General features: G+C 26.9%; 1 long non-coding RNA gene across 1 annotated transcript; it reads right to left on the bottom strand.

Annotated features, from left to right (window-relative positions):
- Nucleotides 1–9,893: 9,893 nt before the first annotated feature.
- Nucleotides 9,894–10,494, bottom strand: LOC148923332 (uncharacterized). Its single transcript, XR_016132378.1, has 3 exons — nt 10,385–10,494; nt 10,137–10,301; nt 9,894–9,929 (listed from the first exon to the last, which is right to left on the bottom strand). It is a non-coding gene; the product is annotated as an uncharacterized LOC148923332 (long non-coding RNA).
- Nucleotides 10,495–12,963: the final 2,469 nt, after the last annotated feature.

Raw genomic sequence — 12,963 nt, forward strand, 5'->3', positions numbered from 1 at the left:
TAAAAATTTAATATTATTATATTTCAGAATTATCTAAATATTTTTTCCTTGTATGTCAACAAATATTAATGATGAGTATAAAAAAGTCTACAAAATTAATGCAAATAACACATATATCAATGATGCATATTCCAAACAACAAATCTATTCCAAAAAGTTTTCTCTATTCTCAATGTATTTTCCTATTTCCAATTCACATTGCAGAGGCTATAATGGCCAATGATGGATTGGCTCAATGAATTCATTTGCATTTTATTTCTCACCATTATATATTTATTTTGATTAAATTTTTATAATAATAATATTACGTGAAATATTTATTATTGCATAATAAAAATTGATATTTTTATGTAATTTTATTTTGTGTGTGAAGTTAAGAGAGTAAAATAAGAGAGAAAAAATAAAATAGAGATAAGAGTGTTTCCATTTTTAGTGTTGTCTACTCAATTAATGTCATATTCCTAATAGTAATCACACGTATATCAATAATGCATATTCCAAAAAGTTTTCTCTATTCTCAATGCATTTTCCTATTCCCAATTCACGTTGCAGAGGCTATAATGACAAATGATGGATTGGCTCAATGCATGTTTGCATTTTATTTCTCACCATTATATATATTTATTTTTATTAATTTTTATAATAATAATAATAATAATAATAATAATAATAATAATAATAATAATACATGAAATATTTATTATTGAATAATTAAAATTGATAATTTTATATAATTTTATTTTGTATGTGAAGTGAAGAGAGTAAAGTAAGAGAGAATAAAATAGAGATAAGAGTGTTTCCAAAATATATGTAGTAATGCTTATATGATTAGCAAGTAATATTCTTAATGCATATTTTCCTATTCCCAATTCACATTGTATACATTTGCATATTCCAAAAAGTTTTCTCTATTCTCAATGCATAATTTGTTACCAATTAATCAATTTGGTTCAATGTATAGATTTGCATTTTATTTAGGTTTTATGCAAAGCTTCTTAAAGAAGCTGTATAATTGATGTAACTTTTGGACTTTTTTTTGGGATAAAGGTAAGGGAGATTGGATTCTTGGGATGAGACCCATACTGTTATATATGTTGTTGGTCTGACCTACCATCTCACTCCTTCATTAATAATTTTATTATTGTTTAGTGTACATTAATCGGTTAAACATAAGATTATTAGGTAATTAATATTGATGGCATTATCAAATACTCCAAAAAAATACATTAATTAGATAATAATGATGGTATTAATCAAACTATTTCTTAGATTTTAATCGTTTAAATAGTTTATTAAATTTTGTCAAAAATTAATTAAGAAAACAAGTAAAAATTTGTAAGCTATGTGTAATGCTATGTACTTTATATCAGGTATGGTCATGTAAATTAAAAATCGTTCCACATACTAATGTAATATAAATTTAATCAATTTGGCTCAATGTATACATTTGCATTTTATTTAGGTTTTATTCAAATCTTTTTAAAGAGCTATATAATAGATGTAACTTTTGGACTTTTTTATTGTCTTTGATTGATTGTAATCAGTTAATCAATCAAACTTTTGTTTTGTACAATGGACAATTTACTTTTTATAATATGCATTCCATATTCGTTTATTTTTTATAACATTGAGTAACATTCCACATCATATGCATTCCATATTCTTAGTAAACAAAACAAATTCAAGAAATCTGGAGTAAAATTTGTGGCGTGAAAGAGGTAGTAATAACTAAGAAATAAAGGCACAACTTGGAGGAATTGAAAAGTGTCGTTGGGAGGAATTGAATAGTGTTGTTGGACTTATATAGTGAATAATGCAACCCTAAAAGTGTATTTGGGCTAGACTAACATGTTTTGGGCCAAAAATAATTAAGGATTAACTAAACCCCACTTGAATTAATAAATGATGATTTTAAATTTAATTTGTGGCCGTGTAGAAGTATTAGTTTTAGTAAATTGAAGGTATTAGTCTTAGTAAATGTTAATTATAGTCATGTAGGAATATTAGTCTTAGTAATTAAAGGTATTAGTTTTAAAGTTTTAATTATGGCCACGTAGGTGTATTAGTTTTAAAATTTTAATTATGGCCATGTAGGAGTATTAGTTTTAGTAAATTTTATCACATACTTAAGATGACACATTTTTCTTTTTAGTTTGCCCCAAATAAGATGATACTTTTATCTTTTCTGAAAACGTTCTTTATTCAACTAATACACTTAACCATGTTTCTCATTCCAATTAAAATATCGAGCTCTTTTTCTCTATTCATTTAAATCATTAATTGTTTATTTTTGTGGATAAAAAATTAATCTTAATAATATATAGTGATATCAAAATGTAACATTATTAACAATACTTAAATATATACTTATTCAATTAATAAAATAGTGCATCGTCCTGGTATTGAATATTTGGACAATATTTCATTAGATGGATGGAGCATATAATGATTCGAATCTAAAGTTCACATGTATCAATAATACATGATTATGTACTTATTTAATTACTAAAAATATCGTCAGTTGCGCATCGCGCCGGGGAGCAAGTGTAAATCCAACAATCCAAGGGTTTAGTAGTACATGAGGTTAGGGTATAGTACCAACTCAATAAAATAGCGTTCGCTATGTGATCGAAGTTAAATCCATCTCCAAAGGGTTTAGTAATCCATAGGGTTAGGTTGTAGTACCGACTTAGTAACATAGTTTACAATTTAACAACATTCTGCAATATATTTGTTTCTGTTTTAGTATTGTTTCGTTTTTATTTTTTTTCATTAGTTCATTAATTTCTGATGGTTTCTTATTTTGCAGATTGTAAAGGTGAAATCTTTGTTGTTTCATCGTTTGTGTTTTAGTATTTTGATTAGTTCATTTTACGCTGATGATATTTTATTTTGCAGATTATAAAGTTGAGATCTTTGTTGTTCCATTGTTTGTATTTTATTATTGTTTCCTCTTCGTTTTTCTTTGTTTTTTTTAAAATTTTATTTTATTGTTTTAACAATATCTTCACTTCTTCTGCAGTAATCGTCTTCGAGTTTTAGGCAGTTGTTCGCTATTTTTCAGTCTGGTTTTTGTATGAAGAGCTGAGAACGATTTTTATGGAGAGACAGTTTGAAGAGTGAAGGTGGAGATGGTTGAAGATGGAGATGGTTGAACATTCCGAAAACGTAGTTTGAGTTGGGAAGATGGCTCTGATAGTTGATTAACTGTGTAAATTTGTTACCCTGTATATATAGGGCAGATAGATAGTGGAATAGTGAGTAACAGTTGTACAGCTTTTGGAATGTTAAATAATTATTATTTGAAGTTCAGATAATAAAATAACATTGTTTTTGTCATGCATATTATTTTATTTATTATTAAGTGATTAGTATCTGTGTCTTTGTGTAATAAAACATTTGTATAATATGTGGAATGTTGAATAATCAGTGGACGTTCAAATAATAATATTCGAGTAACATTGACTTTGTTATGCATATTTGTGTTTGTTAATACACACAAAACTCTGAGGTTTAGTAGTCTTGGATGGTAGTGTGTAGCATCTACTTATTGGTATGAGTTACTATCTTAGGATAGTGTTCACTAATTGATCGGAGTTAAATCCTTCCCCTAAGGGTTTAGTAATCCATAGGGCTAGGGTCTATCACCTAATTAGCGAATTTTGTTTACAGTTTTATACATTATTTTTTTGTATGTAATTTTATGCATAAAATACTACATTAACTAATACTTATAATTCAAATGTTATCAAACTTTATTTTGATTGTAGTTATTAGGTTTTTGCATCGATGTTTTTATAGTGTTTAATGTTGATCATTTAGAGGTATTTGTATGTATTAAATTTAAATTCCCACAAAGCTGTATGGTTTTTTGAGCTTATTTATGTAATGAAATTAGTCATCAAGTTATTTGTGAATGATAAGTTATGTTGGATTTTTGTAATTTTTTATGTTGTACCTTATTGGTATGAGTTATAACCTTATGATAGTGTTCACTAATTGATCGAAGTTAAATCCTTCCCCTAAGGGTTTAGTAATCCATAGGGCTAGGGTCTAGCACCTAATTAGATAATGTTGTTTACAGTTTTATACATTATTTTTTTGTATGTAATTTTATGCATAAAATACTACATTAACTAATACTTATAATTCATATGTTATAAAAATTTATTTTGGTTGTAGTTATTAGATTTTCGTGTCGATGTTTTCATAGCGTTTAATGTTAATTAGTTAGATGTATTTGTATGTATTAAAGTTTAATTCCCACAATACTGTATGGTTTTTTGAGCTTATTTATGTAATGAAATTAGTCATCAATTTATTTGTGAATACTAACTTATGTCGAATTTTTGTTATATTTTATGGTGTACCACTGAATATTTTTACAGATATATGCTTACATGTGTGTTGTTTGTTTTTGTAAGTTCATTTATTTAATTTTAATAATTGATAAATTAGTTGTTGAGGTGTTCCATTTATCGTTGATCGACGTGTTATTTAAGTTTGTATGTATGCAGAGAACATTGACATGTGCGAATTATATTTTTTGTTTGTTAATACATTCAAAACTCTAGGGTTTAGTGTTGCATGGGTGTAGGGTGTAGTACCTACTATTCATAGTTGTAATCATATCATGGTGTTCATTAGGTAATCGTGATATATCTATATCCATAGGGTTTACTAATGCATACGGTTAGCATATAGTAGTATTTTTTATAATTTATTACAGTACTCTTTTGATTGATTATACTGCTTCGTCAAGATTTATAATACAGTAATTTTGATTATTTAATGCAGTATTAATTCATAGATAATCTAAATCACTGTTTTTGAGGTGGTTTCATTTATTGTTAATTGACGTGTTTTTCAAGATTTTGCTTAATTTAAAATTTATGATAGAATGTTTAGATGTGTATATGCATCCATTAGTTTATATGTATTGGTTAAATTTGTAATAATTATCTTTGCTTAGAAAGTTGATATTGTCAAGATTTTGCATAGATTATTTAAATCACTATTTTTGAGGTGGATTCTTTTATTGTTGATTGACATGTTGTTCAAGATTTTGCAACATTCTGCAATATCTTTTTATATTTTTAAATTATATAATAATCTCTTTTTAAAATATTCTTTATCAATTAACATAGAAAAAATTGTAGTTTATGTTTGCAAATTATATAATAATATGATTTTGTATTTTTAATATTATAACTGGTAGTATTAATATGAAGTACAGTATGTATAAATATAAATTATTGTATAAAATCATATGAATATCGCGTGTTTTTCTATTGACATTGTTGGTATGATTAATTTTTAGTATTTCTATATATATTTTGTTTTAGAGTACTGAAGATTGTGAATAATTTAAGGTTTATATTACTTTTCTTAGAAATAAATATTTGTCATTATTATAAAGAGTGAATGTTGTATTTGTAGAGGGATTTTGTTTTTCTTATTGATTTATTATAAGAAAATATCTATTCATAAATATTGTATTCTCAAATATTGTACTCCCTTTGTTTCGACTAATTTAGTACCAAATTATGAATACATATTTGGACGTTGTATACAAAAGATTTGGCACGGAATGTCGTCAGCAGCGCAACGCGCTGGGGATTTACTAGTTTATACTTATAATCAACTAGTTTTCCACCCGCGCCGATGCGCGGTTCCATGTATATATAAGTATTTTTAACTGAAAAAAGTTCTTTAATTCCATATAAAGTAGGTGGAGAATAAAATAAGAGATAGATTTACTAAAGAGGAAAATGACTCATTTATAGTGGGACATCCCGCCCAAAAAGAGAATATGATTCGCTTATCTTAAGACGAATGGAGTACATTACTTTGAAACACATTAATTATAGTAGGAATACATCGTTGAAAGTAAGACGATTTAATGGCCTTTTTCACCAAGATATTGCATTTTGTATTCAATTTATATCAAACTTTATGCTTAAATTGCACCAATTTATACACCTCTCAAATTTTATAGAGTTAAATATATGAAAACAGATTTATAACTATTAATGATTAGCGGACAACTATATATTATCGCAACAAATACATATTAAGCCTAGCCCATTATAAAAAACTTAGCATATACACCAAAATATATGGTAAAAGTGGCGATGTTGAGCAAGCGGTTGTCGCTTTCACCTTACACAGCACGGGCTTGGCCTCTTTCGGTCGACCCCATTAATTGTCTCTGCCTCACGCTCGATCTCACTGCGACATACTTCTCCGACTGCCATCTCTAGCTCCATCTCGCCCTCGATTGTTGCATGGTCTCGCTAACACAACTGATCGATTGCTACGTGGCCTCTCTATTCTTAAGAGCCTTTGAAATTACATTTTTTTTTAATTTGTTGTTTGGGAGAATGCTTAAAGATTTTGGCTCTTTCTTGGAGGATTAGCTATTTTTTTCCATGGCAGGTAATACACATCAGATACAAGCCTTTCTTTCAACCCCACTTACAATGCGTGAGAAAAGAAAATTGTGGCTTTATCGATGGAATGCACACTCTATCTCTGAATCTCTTTTCAGAGCACATGGCTCAAGAATGAGATGATCTTACATCTAATTGCCTGATTCAGATTTCACAATTCGAGATGCAGAGAAGCTCTTTATCTAAATTATTGGATGCCAAATCTATCTCTATTTTTTTTATTTGTGTATTTGATCACACTTTGCATCTATAACATACTTTGCATCACTTTCTATAAATTGATTTGCAGCTTTATGTACTCCATTGGTTGACATCCATTTATCATCATCATTCATATTTTTTTATGAGCTATATATATAAATGTAGTTTCTTTAAAATAATTTTATTGACTAATGGTTTAAGAAATATAAATGCAATTTTGAAAAAACAATTAAAAAAATAATTATAAGTTTCTTGCTAATCTATAATCTATAATTTATAATATATCTATCTGTGATCTATAATTTATAATCTATAATCTATGAACATATAAAGCAACAGTTATTTTCGGAGAAAGTTTTGGGAGGAAATCAAAAAGACTTTCCGCCAATTTGCAAAAAGAATTGTATGCTTTTTTTTGAATTGTATTTTCAAAACTGCATTTATATTTCTTTAAACCATTAATATGAAGTATGTAGAATTGAAAATTATGCAAAAATGTATTGAACCATGTGTTTTAATTAGGGATGTCAATCGGGCCAGCCCACCGGGTTTCGGGCCAACCCTATTCGGGTTGCGGTCAATCGGGTGCGGGCTAATCGGGCTGTGATTTTTTCGGGTTACAAAAGTTCAACCCTAACCCTAAAAGCTCGGGTTTCGGGCTAGCCCAGCGGGCTAATCGGGTTGCTACCGATAAAATTAACATGCGTTCAATCCTATAAATAATAGTGAAAATTAGTTATATTTATAGAATGTAAAATATTTAATTATGATAAATTTGATATATATGCTTAAACTCAAACATAAACATGATCAAATACTAATATTTGAGATTTATGTACAATAAAACATAAACATCAAGAAATTTTAAAGCATGTTTTAGAAATTTAAATATATTTTTTTGTGAATTTGAAGTTTCTAATTTATATATCTATTATTATGTTAATAAAAATTTAACATATAATTTATATATTTAATATATAAAAATAAAAGTTATTTTTTAGTAATCTATATTATAAAATATCCAATGAAGTGTCGAATTAGAGTCAAACAAATAGAACGATAGAAATTTTATCGGGTTTTCGGGCCAGCCCATCGGGTTTTCGGGTCTGGCCCTAACGGGTTGCGGGTTAATCGGGTGCGGGCTAATCGGGCTGTAATTTTATCGGGCTAGAAATTTTCAGCCCTAACCCTGAAAATTTGGCGGGCTATTCGGGCCGGCCCACGGGTTGCGGGCTACATTGACATCCCTAGTTTTAATCCTTTCATTAACCAATGGTTTATTTCTATCTCACATGTTAAAAAATCTATAAAGATTGGCTCAATGTATACATTTGCCTTTTATTTAGGTTTTGTGCAAAACTTCTTAAAGAAGCTATATAATTAATGTAACTTTTGGACTTTTTTATTATCTTTGATTGATTGTAAATCATTCAATCAATCAAGCTTTTATTTCGTATAATGGACAATTTATATTTTTGCATCATATATGTATAAGAGAATCCTAAAGAATGATTATAATATTTTATGATATGCTTAATGTTCATCCAACTCAACTATACCTTTTTTATGATTTATTAGTGACTATTCAACCACACCATTTTATATTTATTTTTATTATTTTTTTATAATATTATTATTACATGAAATATTTATCATTGAATTGATAAAAAAAAAAGTACCATAAATAATAAACTAAAAATTATAAAATAAATAATAAACAACATAATAATTGAAATGCGAAATTAAAAATACATTATTGGTCCTCAAAACATAGTATGAAAATTAGTAATAGTAATTGTGAACAACAAATAAAACTACAACCAAAGAAGAAGGATTATATGGGGAGAATAGAGGAGTATTTTTTTTAATAAAAAAAATATAGCAAATGCGGTCTCTATTTATAGAGGATGAAAAATTATGAATTTTGGTGTAATTTTTATTATTGTTTAATATAATAAATAAAAGATAAATGGAAATTTAAAAAAGTATTTACCAACCAATGAGATTGTGCCATTTGTTATATTGATTTATTGATTTATTTATTGACTATTGGTCTATGGAGTAGCATCTTGTTAATCACATCAATAACACATCTTCATATTTTGTATGTGTATTGTTCAATAACAACCTATCATGTCATGCATCTTAAATTAAATTTCTATAATACATGCTAAATAAAAGATTTATAAGTACAATTTACTCAAAAAAATTCCTAAAACTGAGTAGGAAAATAAAAATTCTCACAACTTTGACTTTTATATATGTATATGTATAGATAGATGTATAGATTACATCAGCTCTTGATTCATCATTCTGGGATTTCAGAATAAAAAACACATATTATTTTGAGAACGAGGAGTATATGCTTATATTTTCATGTACTGAATGATTTATGGTAAATTGATATATAGTGCATGCTAATATTTTAGAAATATATATTTTATTCTGGAGTACTTATGCAACAAATTCATGATTACTAATGCAATCACATCATTGAGTAACTTTTGGGAAAATAAATATGATATGATTGCATGCATCATGCAAAATCTATATTTGTATTGATCGATACATGCAAACATATTAAATTTGAGACTATAAAATTTATTAATGAGTAACAGCAAATGCAAAGTAAGTTTTCAATACACATGCTTAATTCAAATTAATAAACATTATATAAAACTAAATTTATGAATATTAAAATAAATATATCCGAATTTATGAATAGAAATTTTGACAATAGAAAATGTGACTAACTTGTGTCATTTACTAAAATAATATTTTTTTTCCCAAAAACTTGTCAATCAGCATTAAATGCATTTGGGGATTGATAAGTAATTACACTTTGCAAAAACATCATTCACTAATTAATGTTCCTGCTCTCAAATCAAATCATCTTTCAATAAAGCTAAATAAATATTCCATTCCATATAGTATAATTTATTTTATCAATGAAAAGTTGAAAAATAAGTCAATCAGTAATTAATGCAATTGATGGCACAAAACACTTAATTTTCTTCTCAATCTACTCAATATATAAATCTCAACACGGGTAAGTGGATATAATATGATTAGTTCATTCAGTTGTGATATAGTATATACAAATTCTGAAATAGAATTTCATAGCAGGCTAGCAGCAGATTATGCTACTCATTGAATAAATCATAATTTTCTTCTACAGACTGCTGGCTTAAAGACAACTGTGTATATGATGCTCTTCTTTACGATCATGTAATGATACCAAGAAGCTTTCTGTGAGAACAAACTACCTGGAAAACTCTGAAGAATATAAATTGTTAGTATAGGATATAATATCATTTTTATACTGTAGGTAGGATGAAATATGTAAATGGAGTAATAGATAGGAAAAAAAAAGTAAAAGCAAGACAATAAATAAATTAACTAATAATAGAATAATCAAACAAAAAATAAAACACAAAATAAAACAGAAGAAATTTAGATAATATGAGATTTAAGTAAACAAACCAGTTCATATTGCTTTTCCTGTCATTCGTATCATTTAACCTACAATACCTGCAAAAGCATAAAAATGATTAGTTTTATAAATCGGAAGCAAAAGTAGATAGTAGAAGATTCATGATTGCAAAACCAGTTTACAGAGCTTTTCATTTCTCATGGCGATCAATTCCACTGCAAAATAATCAAACATAAATACGATCAGTAGATCAACCATAAACAAAAAGATATTTAGAGATAAGAAAGATGACGCTAACCTCTTTAGGTGATGAATTCACCTGCAATATATGCCCAAAAAAGTACAGTAGATCAACAATAGAAATAAAGATGGTTTAGAGAGAAGAAAATTAACGCTAACCTCTTATGCTGATAAATTCACTTGCAATATTTACAAAAATATAATCGTTCATTAGCTCAATAATAAAAAGAAAGAAGATTTAGAGAGAAGGAAATAATCGGTAGAAAAAAGATGAAAGAGAAGAAAAATGATTGCGTATGAATCTGTGTCTATGCAAGTTGTTTATATATAGAAAAACATGGGAGTTTATTTTCAACTTTTTTTATCTCAAAAAATGGTTTTGGCTCTCAAAAAACCTTGCATTGGAGAGGATCCCAATTTGAGAATTCCCACCAAAGCTCAACATGAGAGAGTTTCTTTATGTAAGAACGATTTGATTGATTGTTAGTATAGAGGCTAATCAACTTTGCTTTTTTTTTCAGAGTTCATGCCATTAGCTACTGGATTCAGCAGGTAAAAGAAACAATTCTTGGAGGTTATTTATTAACCTTTGGTTTGAAGCATGTAATTTTTAAAATAAATAAATTAAAATAGATAAATCTCTTCAGCCACTTTGGCGGAAACTCTTGTTGTTTCCCACTAAAAAATCCTTGCTTTTATGGTAGTAAAGATGTAGATATAGATTGTATTGATTATATTCCATAATTATTCATATCGAACAACAAAGAAGACAAAAAAATTATACTACCAAATAAGAAGGATTATATGAGAAGAAAAAAAAGATATTTTTTTTTATCAAAACTATAACAAATGTGGTCTCTATATAGAGGATGAAATATTATGAATTTTAGTATAACTTTTATAATTTTTTAATATAATATAGAGAAGATATATAAATTTTAAAAAAATATTTATCAACCAATGAGATTGTGTAATTTATTACATTGATTTATTCATTGATCATTGATTTTATGGAGTAACATCTTATTACTCATGTCAATCACACCCTCCACATGCTTCTATTATATCATACATCTTATAATAAATTTCTATAATATATACTAAAAGACTTATATAATATAGTCAAAAAAAAATTCATGAAACTGAGTGGGAAAATGGATTGTTTGGTATTTCGCTTTTATGTATGTATAGACAGGGAATTATTATAAAGAAATGACAAAATAAATTAAAATAAATAAATAAAAGTCATAAGTTGCAATATAAAATACAAATAATCTTGGAATAATTTAAATTTTGGGAATTAGAGAACATTTCATTCTCATCATCCATGGTGAATAAATTCTTTGAAAAAAAGAGAAATTATAATATAGAAGAAAGATTATACATAGAGAAAAATAGATATATTTTTTAATAGAACTATAGCAAATGTGATCTCAATTTGTAGAGAATGAAAAAATATGAATTTTGGTATAATTTTTATATATATTTAATTTAATATATAAAAGATATTTGAATAATAAATAAAATATTTATTGACTAATGAGATTATAACAAATGGCATAATCCCATTGGTCAATAAAAAAAACTGAGAGAGAGACCACTTGATCTTGCTTTATCCAATGGACAAAAAGAGCGTGATTTGACACATTGACATCTTTTATTCTCTATATCAAATCAGTCATATATTAATAATGTATATTATATGCTAATATAATTTTATAATATAGTTATCAATATTTTATGAAAGTGGGCGGGAAAATTTCCTTGCCATGTACTCTGGCTTTATATATTTATAGATTACGTACTTTTTATTTTTCTAAATGTTATTTTTATGCTTTTTTTTTGTTAAAAACATTTAGAGACATTTAATAGCTATGTAGAGCAAGTTACAACTTCTTATTCAACACCAAATTATTATTCAACATTAGTTAATCGCGTATTTGATACTTACATTGGTCTTAATGAATGCTTTCCCATTAATTGATAGTATTATTTTTTTTTTCATCCCCAATTAATCGATAGTACTATTATTTTAGTAATGAACTCTACATTTCACTAATTTATTATACTCATATTTTATAATAAAATTAATACTATAAAAATATGACATGCGTTCCCCTAGCTTCCTCCCCCCTCACTATATATTTTCAAACCCGCGCATATCAAGTTAAACGTTGCAAACTAATAGGGGACAGCACGGAAGGGAATAGCTCATGTATTATGATCTAGAAAGTTCATCTTAAAGCTCACACTAGAAAATTAACCCACAAATTTGGGAAGTTTAGAAATTGAACTAAGATAGTTTAATAAAATTACTAGTTGTCCTCCATCTTTTACACTCTTAATTTTTGTATATATATTAACATGATATCTACTTTTTTTCCAAAAAAATATATTAAAAATGGTTGTATATTTCAACTGAACTACAAAACATATCACTTAAAAATATAGCTATATAATAAAAACATGTATATCATGATTAATATCCTAACAAGTTTGTAACATGAATAGTCTACCAAACAAGCTCTTATATCGAAAATATTCTCTAGTCTAAGTATATCATGATGGCTATATGAGTAATATGCCCCACCAATACTTCTTTGCCACTAAGTATATCATGGTGGCTATATGAGTAAT

This window comes from Salvia hispanica, chromosome 6 (assembly GCF_029641045.1).
Source record: "Salvia hispanica isolate PSC_SH4W2 chromosome 6, Shi_PSC_v1, whole genome shotgun sequence".
NCBI lineage: Eukaryota > Viridiplantae > Streptophyta > Magnoliopsida > Lamiales > Lamiaceae > Salvia > Salvia hispanica.